The sequence below is a fragment of the Girardinichthys multiradiatus genome, chromosome 9, assembly GCF_021462225.1.
Source record: "Girardinichthys multiradiatus isolate DD_20200921_A chromosome 9, DD_fGirMul_XY1, whole genome shotgun sequence".
NCBI classification, from domain to species: Eukaryota; Metazoa; Chordata; class Actinopteri; order Cyprinodontiformes; family Goodeidae; genus Girardinichthys; species Girardinichthys multiradiatus.
Genome location: NC_061802.1, coordinates 49,435,207 through 49,447,788, shown reverse-complemented (window position 1 = coordinate 49,447,788; position 12,582 = coordinate 49,435,207).

The following is a 12,582-nucleotide window of genomic DNA, read 5'->3' as shown; positions in this document are numbered from 1 at the left end:
AAGAGCCGTCCTCGGCGTGGGTAGGGGGCTGGTGGGGGGAACTTCAGGGTGGGGGTTGGAGGTGCCAAGGCCCCTCTTGAGGTTGGGGAGGTGGGGGTGGTGGATTGTGGCTGCAGCTGTTGGGGGGCGTCGTGGGAGATGGTTGCAGGACTGTCCCTTTGTCTTTCAAAGCGGCAGTAGAACTCGTTCAGGTCGTTGGCGAGGCGTCGGTCGTTGATGGAGTGGGGGGCTTTCGGCTTGTAGTTGGTGATTTGCTTGAGCCCTTTCCAGACAGACGCAGAGTCGTTGGCTGAGAACTGGTTTTGGAGCTTCTCAGAGTACAGTCGTTTGGCCTCTTTCACTGCCTTGCCAAACTTGTACTTTGCCTCTCTGTATATGTCTTTGTCCCCACTCCTGAAGGCCTTTTCCTTATCCAGTCTTAACCTTCTGAGTTTGGCTGCGAACCAGGGTTTGTCGTTGTTGTAACTCACCCTGGTGTATGATGGTACACAGCTGTCCTCACAGAAGCTGATGTAGGAAGTCACAGCCTCTGTGTACTCGTCCAGACTGTTGGTAGTAGTCCTGAACACATCCCAGTCTGTACAGCCTAAACACGCCTGGAGATTCTCCACAGCCTCACTGCTCCACTTCCTTGTCGTCCTCACAACAGGTTTGCAGAGCTTTAGTTTCTGCCTGTATGCAGGAATCAGGTGGACCATGATGTGGTCGGATTGGCCCAGTGCAGCACGTGGGACGGCGTGATAAGCGTCTCTGATGGTGGTGTAACAGTGATCCAGAATGTTGTCCTCTCTGGTCGGACATTTTATAAACTGTCTATATTTGGGGAGTTCGTGGGTCAGATTACCTTTGTTAAAGTCACCAACGACGATAACTAAGGAGTCCGGGTTGGTCCGCTCCACACTCAGTATCTGGTCGGCGAGCATGCGCTGTGCGACCTGCACGTTAGCTTGCGGCGGGATGTAAACACCGACCAGGATGAACGAAGCGAACTCACGGGGGGAATAGAAAGGCTTACAGTTTAAGATGAAGGCTTCCAGGTCTGGAGAACAGTGCTGCTGAATCACTGTCACGTCGTTGCACCAACCACTGTTGAGGTAAAAACAGATTCCTCCACCTTTCGCTTTGCCGGAGAGTTCCGTGTCTCTGTCCACTCTGTAGAGCTGGAATCCTGCCAGCTGCAGCGCAGAGTCCGGTATTAATCCACACAGCCACGTCTCCGTGAAGCACAAAACTGCCGATGAATAAAAGTCCCTGTTTTTCCCCAACAGCAGTTGTAGTTCCTCCATTTTGTTGGGAAGTGAGCGCACGTTAGAGAGAAATATTCCAGGTAACGGTGTTCGTAGTCCACGCTGGCGAAGACGTACCAGCACCCCAGCCCGTTTCCCTCTCTTCCGGCGTTTCACCGCGTGAACAAAGGTGAGCGCACCTTTGACCAGAATGTCCATAAATTCCAGAGCAGTAGGCAGAAAAGTGGGAAATAACTCCTCTGGTGTAGTAGCCCTGATGTTCATGAGTTCTTCTCTGGTGAGAGAGCTCCGGGTACCATCACAGAAGACCGTTTTAAAGCAAAAAACAAAACAAAACAATGTGCACCAACACGCCGAGGCGACCATCTGCGGCGCCAATCTCACATTGTGAGATTTTGCCGTAATCTGCTGTCTGTGTGTATTCTGTTCTGATTCGGTCATAAAGGATGCGTAAGGCATCTCTTAAATCCGCTGAATTGTGCGCCATTGTATTTCCCTGGGCATTATTTCCAGTGAAATCTCCGGCTACTCTACACCAGCGATGGCCAAAGAGCTGAGAAAGACACTGGTGCATTTCTCTGCCATTAAGATGGAAACTTCCTCTGAGTTCTGTGATAGCTGCTAAAAATTCCGGTACACGTTCCTGTATGTTTGGGATATCTTTTAAAGCGGCAGTTCTGTCTTCCTGCGTCCATGGCCTATATACTAGAATGGTTGGCGGCTGTGGATTATCAGCGTTACCTATGTTTGGATTGGCCACTTCTACAAGAGGAAATGTGTCTTCCTCTATTATGTTCTGTTCCAACCATTTTTCTGACAGTTTATATTCAACCTTCCTTTGTCCTGTCTTTTGTCTCTTTTTAGTTTTCATTATTTCTCATTTTAGATCCCCTTGTAATTTTAAGACAGCCTTTGTTTCTAATTTGCCCAAAAACCCATGTTTTTTATTCCACCTATGGCAGATCATGCCTGCTCCTTCCACATAATTCTCCATAAATTTTACATCTCCCTCCAAAGTATTTTTCTGTTTACTTTGTTGTTTCCCCATTATGTTTTATGTTAGTTTAATTGTAGTATGAATGTCCCAGATAAAAGGTCACTGGCATGAGACTTTAAGGAGAGGACATTAACACGGCCTTCTACTGCGACTAATTCGCAGCGGTGTTAATTTTCTGGAATGAAATCCGACCTGAATCTCCAAAGTCACCAGTACGTAGTTTTAAGCTGGGCAAAAGAAAACACAGGACTAGCAGAATCCTGCTATGATTCTATTAAAATGCTTAGTCCTCCATATACACACAACACAGTCACACAGTTAGTTTCAGGTACCTTGTAATTTTTTCTAAGTTAACTTGGTGTTATTTTATGAGCTCATTTTACTCCGTTCTTTTTACTTTTATAGCGCTTATTCTATTCCCACGCAGGGGAATAACCCTTAGTCGTTTTATTTGGCCCCCTTCTTGGCGGGGCCCTACCTTAATTTGTCACTATTCCTTTCACGGTGGAATAAAACCATCCCAATGCAGCGTCCTTACCGGCGACGCACTACCAACGACTTTTAAGTACTTTTCTTCTTTTATTTATATAGCGCTTACTCTATTCCCTCACAGGGGAATAATCCTCAGTCGTTTTCTTTAATCCCCTTCACGGCAGAATTGTACCAAATTTGTCACTATCCCTTTCACGGTGGAATAAAACCATCCGAATGCAGCGTCCTTACCGGCGACGCACTACCAACGACTGTTAAGTACTTTTCCTATGAACTGTATTTTAAAACTGTCTCACCTCGGAGTTGACTTCTTGGTGACTCTCTGGACCCTGTGAGAGTCACCCGCGCCGAGGAAGGCGATAACCCACTGGCCAGGTGTGAATTCACACACACCGGGACTTTCAGCCACTCCGGCTAGTGGAGGCTGTGCAGCGGTGCTTCGCTCGACGTCAGGCTTCCCCCACGGATCCCAGAGTCACTGTTAAAGCAAAGAGAAATAAGGTTATTGAATTAATCCGGCTTCGAAGAACCAATAAATGTTAGGTATTATTTAGTCAACTCAGAGGTAAGAACGATACAGTCATAGTTACTTGTGACAAGGGTAGCCCACTTTGCAGTGAAACTACAAAGTTTTGACACCCTATCTCTTTATTTATATACACAATTCAACAGACAGTTCAGACAGGGTGTGTGTGTGTGTGAGACGGAAAGGAGGCTGGTTCACACAGAGATAACAATGATCTCACACACACAGGGAGGAAGGCATAGTGCAGGTGCCTTGCAACCCAAAGTTTTTACATGAGTGATAACAAGTTTTTGCACCCATCCAACACTAAATGTGGCTTCATAGATTTTTAGGTTGCTTAGAAGGATTGATAGAGTTTTAGATTTCTTAGAAGGATTGTATTACAACTATTTCATACCAGTAAAAGCCAAGTATTTGAAAGTTTGGACTACAACTGTTTTATACCAGTGACCCAGCTTCTCTACTTAGACTTCAGTGAGTGCCCATGACTGTTATTGTTTGAATGATGGGACCACAACTGCCGCATACCAGCAACCTCAAGGATTGATATTATAATTTTTCTTCTAGCACAGTATAAATTCCTTACCACAGATGACTTGATGAGCTAGTTACCTCTATTAGAAAGATTGGATTAAAACCAGCTCTTACCAGTAAACCCCCAAGGATTATTAATGTCATTGTTTTGTTTTTCTGTTTGATTTTCTGTATCATTGTAATGTTTTATTTTCCTCATGTAAGGCGCTGTGAGTGCCTTGTTGCTGAAAAGCGATATATATATAAATAAACTTGACTACCGTTTGATTTTACATGAATCAATACTCAGTAGTACCAACGGAATTTGGTTGGTACCTATAAAAGTACAGAATTTGGTACCCATCCCTACAGAAGACAGATAACAAGTTGGTCTCAAACACAAAGACTTCAATGGAGGCTGTGGCTTTGATGGCAAGGCGAAGTCCGATGTCACACCGTGGCCATACGTTTGGCTGTAATTTCCATACATCATCTGCTCTTTACCAAATTAATTGTCATCAATTTTAGTCCATCCCCCAAAAGAGATCCAGTGAAATATTTGGTGGGCGTATCCTATTTAAGCATAGGTGTCAAGTAACGAAGTGCAAATACTTCATTGCTTTACTTAAGTAGAAATCTTTGTTATCTGAAGTTTATTGGTGTAATTATTTTTCAGCTGACTTTTTACTTCTATTCCTTAAATTTTAATGCAATTATATGTACTTTCTACTTCTTACATTTTGGAAATACCCTCGTTACTCCTATTTTATTTCGGCTAGATGCATCATTGCTTCCGGAAAAGCAATCTAATTAAGACAAAACTGACAGCTGACCAAGAGAAATATTTATCAGAGTTGTCTCTGGAAATGGCAGAAATGTGTAACACCAAATTGTAACACCCGGGCAGCCCACTCGATCAAAACTCCATCTCATTTACTTGAAAAGCATGGACAATCTGAACTGCAAGTAATTTTTGATGCTGATGGAGGTGACAGCTATTGCAGGTCTAAAGATTGGGACACTTATAGATCTGGTGTTTGACACGAATTACATCACCCACAAGGCTGCTGACCGTCTATGACTGCGCTGTGAGAAGATCACATCAGTGTTATATGCCGTGGGTGGAATGTCCATGAAAGTGAACACAAAGAGATACCTCCTCCGAGTCCGCATCCAAACACCAGCAGGGAAGGAGAGACCACATTAACTGGTTTGTTATGAGGTGGATGAAATTGCTAAATCCACTGTGAAATTGAACCAAGAAAACTTCAGACCTTTTTCCCAGAGGTAGAGCTTGAAGAACTGAAAAGACAAAAAGAGGTTCAATTACTGATCAGTCACAAGGAAGGAAGACTGGTTCCTCAAAGGGTCAGAGTGATTGGAGACCTTTTCTTGTGCGAATGCCCTCTGGGAAACACTGTAAGTGGCACTAATCCCGGATTATTTGAGGAAGTTGAAATGGTAGCACACCTGTCTAAAACTCACTTTGCTTGTTCCATAAAGTATCCATGGTTGGTGGATCCTTGCACCAAACAATAAAAAAGCTGTTCAGGCTACATTCCTAAGGACAGAAAGACGACTGGAGAAGGAACCTAAATGGAAAAAAGCATATTACCACACAAGTTCAGGAAATGTTGGAACGGTGTGCGGCTATTAAGCTTACTGGGGAGGCGAAGGAAAATTGGAAAGATCCGGTCTGGTATGTTTGCCCCAAAACCACACTCAGTAACAACTCCAATTTGATTAGTGTGGAACAGCAGTCAAAATTTCAGAGGACTTAGTATAAATGATATCCTTTTTAAAAGTACCTGATGTGCTCAATCCCATAAGAGCTGTATTGCTACGATTCAGGCAAGGGGTATTCGCAGCTTTAGACATTGAGAAAATGTATAATTCAATTTGGTTGGAGGACCGTGAAATGCATCTGCACAGGTTTTTCTGGAGAGATCATCCTGGAAATGAGATTGAGGAGTTTGCCATCATCAGGGTGAACATTTGTGACAGACCAGCTGGGTGCATTGCAAAATTATCAATGAGAGAAACTGCAAAGCTGCCTGCCTTTATTGATCTGGAGAAAGAGCGTCGAGTCCTGGAGGAGGATAGTTATGTGGATGACAGCCTTACTTCCCACAACAGCCTCGAGAAACTTGATTTGATCACACAAAGAGTGGAAGAAATATTAAAAGCAGGAAGCTTCTACCTAAAACCTTGGGTGTGGTCTGGATAAAGTGGGAGGCAAAAGTGGACCAACGATATACGGAATGACCAAAACCCTCACAGTAAAACTTTCATCCTCCCAAATCAAATGAGGGATGGAGAGCACAAAGCTCTTGGAGTGGGATATGACATGGAGAAAGATAATTTGTATATCCTAACCTAAATAAATTTCTCCAAAAAGAAAAAGAAGATGAAGTTGGGTAAGGATCTGACAAGAGAAGAAGTAAGGCCTGAGACACCAAATCCACTAAGCAGAAGGGGTTATTTAGCCAAATAGCCGGTTTTTATGACCCAATCGGCCTTGAGGAATATGCCAACTTAAACCAGATTAAATTAACCAGAAGCTTCACACCAGATCGCTGGAAAGGCCAACATATTGCTGTCACTTTCTCTAATGGAAGAGACAAAACCTTTGGAGCTGTCATGTACCTTAGATGGAACAAAACATATGGAATTAAGGTCTGCTTTGGGGGGGCAAAAGCTAAATTAACTCCACTTGACCAAAAGGGAGAAGCTGTAAAAGCCGAAATCTGTGGAGCAGTCTTTGCAGCCCGACTCCATAAATACTTTGAGCAGCAGTCTAGGATGCAAGTGGAGCCCTGTTTCATCTAGTTGACAGTCAGACAGTACTTGGGGCTATCCAAAGGAACAACTATGGATACCAAACATTCTTTGCTAATCGAGTTGGTGAAATCCATAAGATTACAGTTAAGAAAGATTGATGGTGGGTTCCTAGTGAGTAAATTATTGCAGACACCATAACTTGAGGAAGCACAAGTGAAAACCTGGATGAAGGGTCTACTTGGGAGAATGGTTCAGATTTTCTAAAACTGCCAGTGGAAGAGTGGCCTATAAAATCTCCTGGAGAAGTTGCAACTCGAGCAAGAGAAAATATGAATAAGCTCCAAAGGAAAACTTTACAGCTACAACTACAGGAATCCAGACGAGGCAGAACAGAACCATGCAGCTCTCACAAACAGTATGACAGTGTCAGGTCCAAAATAATATTATGGGTGGAAGGAATCAGATGGCTGGCTGGGTCAACAGGCTGATCACTGTAGAAAGATATAGCACTCTGCTAAAGATTGTTAATGTGGTTGCACGCATCTGCCGAGCCGCTAAAACTTGGATAGACAACTGGAAAAGGAATGAAGGCAGTCTTAATAAAAGAAACTCAACCTCATCTGAAAAAGCGAACATATCTGCACTAACTGTAGCTGAGTGGCAAAATGCCCTCACATATCTGTTTCTGGCAGTTCAGTAATGGAAAACTTTCCCAGAGACATTTCTTAGCCGACTGGCTGTGTACCGTGACACCAGCAGACTATTGGTTTGTCGAGGAAGGATTCAAAATTTTGTTGAAAACAAATTGGTTGTGCCCTGTGATGGATTGGCAACCTGTCCAGGGTGTACCCTGCCTCTCGCCCATAGACTGCTGGAGATAGGCACCAGCTCCCCCATGGCCCACTATGGAATTGGCTGTGCCAGTCCTACCTTTTGACTCCTGGGTGTCAACATTACTTGCCAGAGAAGCCCACAACATCAGTCAGGAAGGGATTGCTGGAACTCTTCTCAAAATGAGGCAAAGGAATGGGTAGTGAAGGGGCAAATACTGGCAAAGAAAGTGGTTGACAGTTGTATACTGTGCAAGAAAATCAAAGCAAAATGATGTCAACAAATTATGAGTTACCTTCAGACCTTCAGAAAGAGTAAATTTGGCTAACCCTTTTTAATTCACCAGAGCTGATCTGTTTGGACCTTACAGAGTCAAAGACGAGGTACAAAAGAGTCAGGCTTAAAGTATGGGGCATTGTACTCTATTGCATGGGATCACGAACTCTGCATACTGATATTGTCTGTGACCAATCATCTGAAGGGTTCCCACTAGCTTATCAAAGATTTACTGCACTCAGAGGGCATCCAAAGAAACTGTCAACAGGTCCTGGTACAAATTTTGTTGGTGCTAAACCTGCGCTCTATGGAAGCAATTTATTTGGTTAAAGAGTGTTTGTGTGTCTGAGACAGCATGTCCCTGAAAAGAGGCCTGGGTTGAGTCTTGTCTGGCCAAAAGAAGGAAAACAGTGGTCCAGTCCAGCTATGGAATGAGGAGTTGATAAGAGCAATGGAATTGTTATGGTACAACTGTCATGTAGACCGGTTTTGATTTCTTGCAGATGTGACGCTATTCTTGTATTCCGTAACTGCAGCTGAGAATTCAATGTTGTGTGTTCCAGAACATGTGTGTAGATGAAGATGGTAAATGGGATTGGTCAAGAGTTTCACATGCACACTAATGTTTTGCATTTGTATAAATACGCCCTGTAAGAGCAGTGAAAAATGAAAGGTTCCCCCGTGAAGACCGGGAGGCGAGAGAACTCTGAGTTTTGTGTTAATTGCTTTAGCTCAGTAGTAAGGCTGCACTCTTCCACAAATTGGTGACCCCAACGTGATCGATTCAATCTACAGGGGGAGACTTGCGTCCAATGTTATCCAATAGAACTTTTTTGGGGTTGATTCATGCTGATAGCACTCCTGCGCCTATCTTTCAAAGACAGCATTTGGATGTGACGCTGAACACGTGCACTCAGCTTCTTTGGACAACCAACGTCTGTTCTGAGTGGACCCTGCTCTTTTAAAACGTTGGATGATCTTGGCCACTGTGCTGCAGCTCAGTTTCAGGGTGTTGGCAATCCTCTTGTAGCCTTCGCCATCTTCATGTAGCGCCACAATTTGTCTTTTAAGATCCTCAGAGAGTTCTTTGCCATGAGGTGCCATGTTGGAACTTTCAGGGACCAGTATGAGAGAGTGCGAGAGCTGTACTACAAAATTAAACACACCTGCTGCCTATGCACACCTGAGACCTAGTAACACTAATGAGTCACATGACATTTTGGAGGGAAAATGAAAAGAGTGCTCAATTTGGATGTAGTCTCTTGGGGGGTGTACTAACTTTTGTTGCCAGTGATTCAGACATTAATGGCTATATCTTGAGTTATTTTGAGGGAAGAATAAATGTACACTGTTATATAAGCTGCACACACTACGTTTTGTGTCAAAGTGTCATTTTGTCAGTGTTGTCCCTTGAAACAATTTACTTAAATATTTGCAGGAATGTGAGGTGTACTCACTTTTGTGATACACTGTATGTATACAGTACAGACCAAAAGTTTGGACACACCTTCTCATTCAAAGAGTTTTCTTTATTTTCATGACTATGAATATTGTAGCTGCTCACTGAAGACATCAAAACTATGAATTAACACATGTGGAATTATGTACTGAACAAAAACGTGTGAAACAACTGAAAATATGTCTTATATTCTAGGTTCTTCAAAGTAGCCACCTTTTGCTTTGATTACTGCTCCGCACACTCTTGGCATTCTGTTGATGAACTTCAAGAGGTAGTCACCTGAAATGGTTTTCCAACAGTCTTGAAGGAGTTCCCAGAGATGCTTAGCACTTGTTGGCTCTTTTGCCTTCACTCTGCAGTCCAGCTGACCTCAAACCATCTCGATTGGGTTCAGGTCCGGTGACTGTGGAGGCCAGGTCATCTGGCGCAGCACCCCATCACTCTCCTTCTTGGTCAAATAGCCCTTACACAGCCTGGAGATGTGTTTGGGGTCATTGTCCTGTTGAAAAATAAATGATGGTCCAACTAAACGCAAACCGGATGGAATAGCATGCCGCTGCAAGATGCTGTGGTAGCCATGCTGGTTCAGTATGTCTTCAATTTTGAATAAATCCCCAACAGTGTCACCAGCAAAGCACCCCCACACCATCACACCTCCTCCTCCATGCTTCACGGTGGGAACCAGGCATGTAGAGTCCATCCGTTCACCTCTTCTGCGCCGCACAAAGACACGGTGGTTGGAACCAAAGATCTCAAACTTGGACTCATCAGACCAAAGCACAGATTTCGACTGGTCTAATGTCCATTCCTTGTGTTCTTTAGCCCAAACAAGTCTCTTCTGCTTGTTGCCTGTCCTCAGCAGTGGTTTCCTAGCAGCTATTTTACCATGAAGGCCTGATTCACACAGTCTCTTCTTAACAGTTGTTCTAGAGATGTGTCTGCTGCTAGAACTCTGTGTGGCATTGACCTGTTCTCTAATCTGAGCTGCTGTTAACCTGCGATTTCTGAGGCTGGTGACTCGGATGAACTTATCGTCCGCAGCAGAGGTGACTCTTGGTCTTCCTTTCCTTGGGCGGTCCTCATGTGAGCCAGTTTCTTTGTAGCACTTGATGGTTTTTGCGACTGCACTTGGGGACACTTTCAAAGTTTTCCCAATTGTTCGGACTGACTGACCTTCATTTCTTAAAGTAATGATGGCCACGCGTGTTTCTTTACTTAGCTTTTTTCTTGCCATAAAACAAATTCTAACATAAGACATATTTTCAGTTGTTTCACACTTTTTTGTTCAGTATGTAATTCCACATGTGTTAATTCATAGTTTTGATGCCTTTAGTGTGAAGCTACAATATTCATAGTCATGAAAATAAAGAAAACTCTTTGAATGAGAAGTTGTGTCCAATCTTTTGGTCCGTACTGTATGTTGTAAATATTTTCTTTTTCCTTTGCCTTATACATGCCTTTGTTCTTTTTACAGTTCCTCATCTCCTCTTTTTCCTTTACCGTATGCATTTCTCTCTCATTATGCAAATGAGGAGGCCGGCCTTCTTGCTCCAGCTCCTCTACTATTGGTCAATAAACTGGAAGGAGCAGCATCCATGTGCAGATCAATTGTGAATGCCTGTGCTTTTTGCCTTTTAGGAGAACGCCTAATTTTAGAGAAAGTGAAGGCCTAGTAGAGATGTCTCAGACAATTGCACAAGAATTAAGCCACCTTGCTAGCTTAGCTGAAAGCAATACTGTCAGTAATGACTGTTTATTGTTTAATGTAGATATTTTGCTACTCCAGTTACCTGCAGACACAGATAATGAAGCTGACCCATTAGTTCTCCAGATTTTGGAGGAGGTGGCGTGTCATTTGCACAAGTCTGTCTACCACACAAGACCTGAATATTTGCTGCCCGCTGAGGCCTTGGAACCATTTTTGCTTGCGTGTGTGTCAGTTACAGATATTGACAAACTTTTTGGGGTCAGTGAAAGAGCAGTTCATCGGTGGATGGCAGACTATGGTATTAGGTGTACGTGTGGTGTTTCTGTTGCTACTTTGAACTTAGTAGTATTTTTTATTTACATTATAGTTCCAAATTTTAACGGAACATCTGCTATGTGTTCAAATGTACACATAGTGACTTATTAAGAATGGTAAGCCTTGAACCCGTACAAGTATAGTTAAATTTTGAATTATGAGCTACATTCTTCATATTAAAATATGTTAATTTTGTGTAAAGGTGTAGACCGCATCAGGAGGATAATTACGAATATGTGTTACTATCCACCATTACACAGCATTCAACACAGCTCTAATGGTACTAATTCTCTTAAAATGTGTAATACATTAGTGTCAGAAATCGGTCTGGACAATTTTCCATCACTGTGGTGAACCTCACTTTCGGCAAATATTGTGACTGTATTTTGGAGCTGTCAAAGTATTTTGCATGTAAATTAGCTGTATATTTAATGACAAAACCTGAATGGTCAAAACCTATGTGTTTGATAAAGAAACGTAGTCAGTTGTTTTATACTGACCAGACATTTTTTTTTTTCTTGAAGAGTATCCCATTTATTCAGCAACATCAGAGATGATGAGCTGGATGGAGTTGTGCGAGACATTTTAAGTTATCATCCCAATACAGGATACAAGATGATGTTGGGCTACTTGAATGCTCGAGGTATTTAGATCCAAAGTAAGTCTAACAGATGTGCTTATGAAGGCGTTGATAAGCACCTAATGCAACTGTAGACATCATGTACTGTATGACAAATAGCTGATTGTTTATCACTTCTATGCAAAATAAAAAGGACACAAAAAAACTCGATTTAAAGGAAAATAAAATTTTCAAATTCAAAGCTATCACATGGTAATAATATAATGCCCTCTTAACTGTCCTGAAGACACCAGTGTCCTCATGGACCCATTGACTTGCATGTACGTTTTCAGATAACAGTTGATGGGTTAAATGTTTTTTTTTATCCTATTCATCATCTCCAAATCAAACATGTTTTAATTATGGTCTAATTTATTTTTCAAGGAAAAGGAGTGCAAGAAGCAATGCGCCGTGTGGACCAGCAGGGAATTTTGATGCACACATTCCAGCTTCGAACTGTTCAGTGTACAGGTCCTTCTCAAAATATTAGCATATTGTGATAAAGTTCATTATTTTCCATAATGTCATGATGAAAATTTAACATTTATATATTTTAGATTCATTGCACACTAAGTGAAATATTTCAGGTCTTTTATTGTCTTAATACGGATGATTTTGGCATACAGCTCATGAAAACCCAAAATTCCTATCTCAAACAATTAGCATATCATTAAAAGGGTCTCTAAACGAGCTATGAACCTAATCATCTGAATCAACAAGTTAACTTTAAACACCTGCAAAAGATTCCTGAGGCCTTTAAAACTCCCAGCCTGGTTCATCACAATCATGGGTAAGACTGCCGACCTGACTGCTGTCCA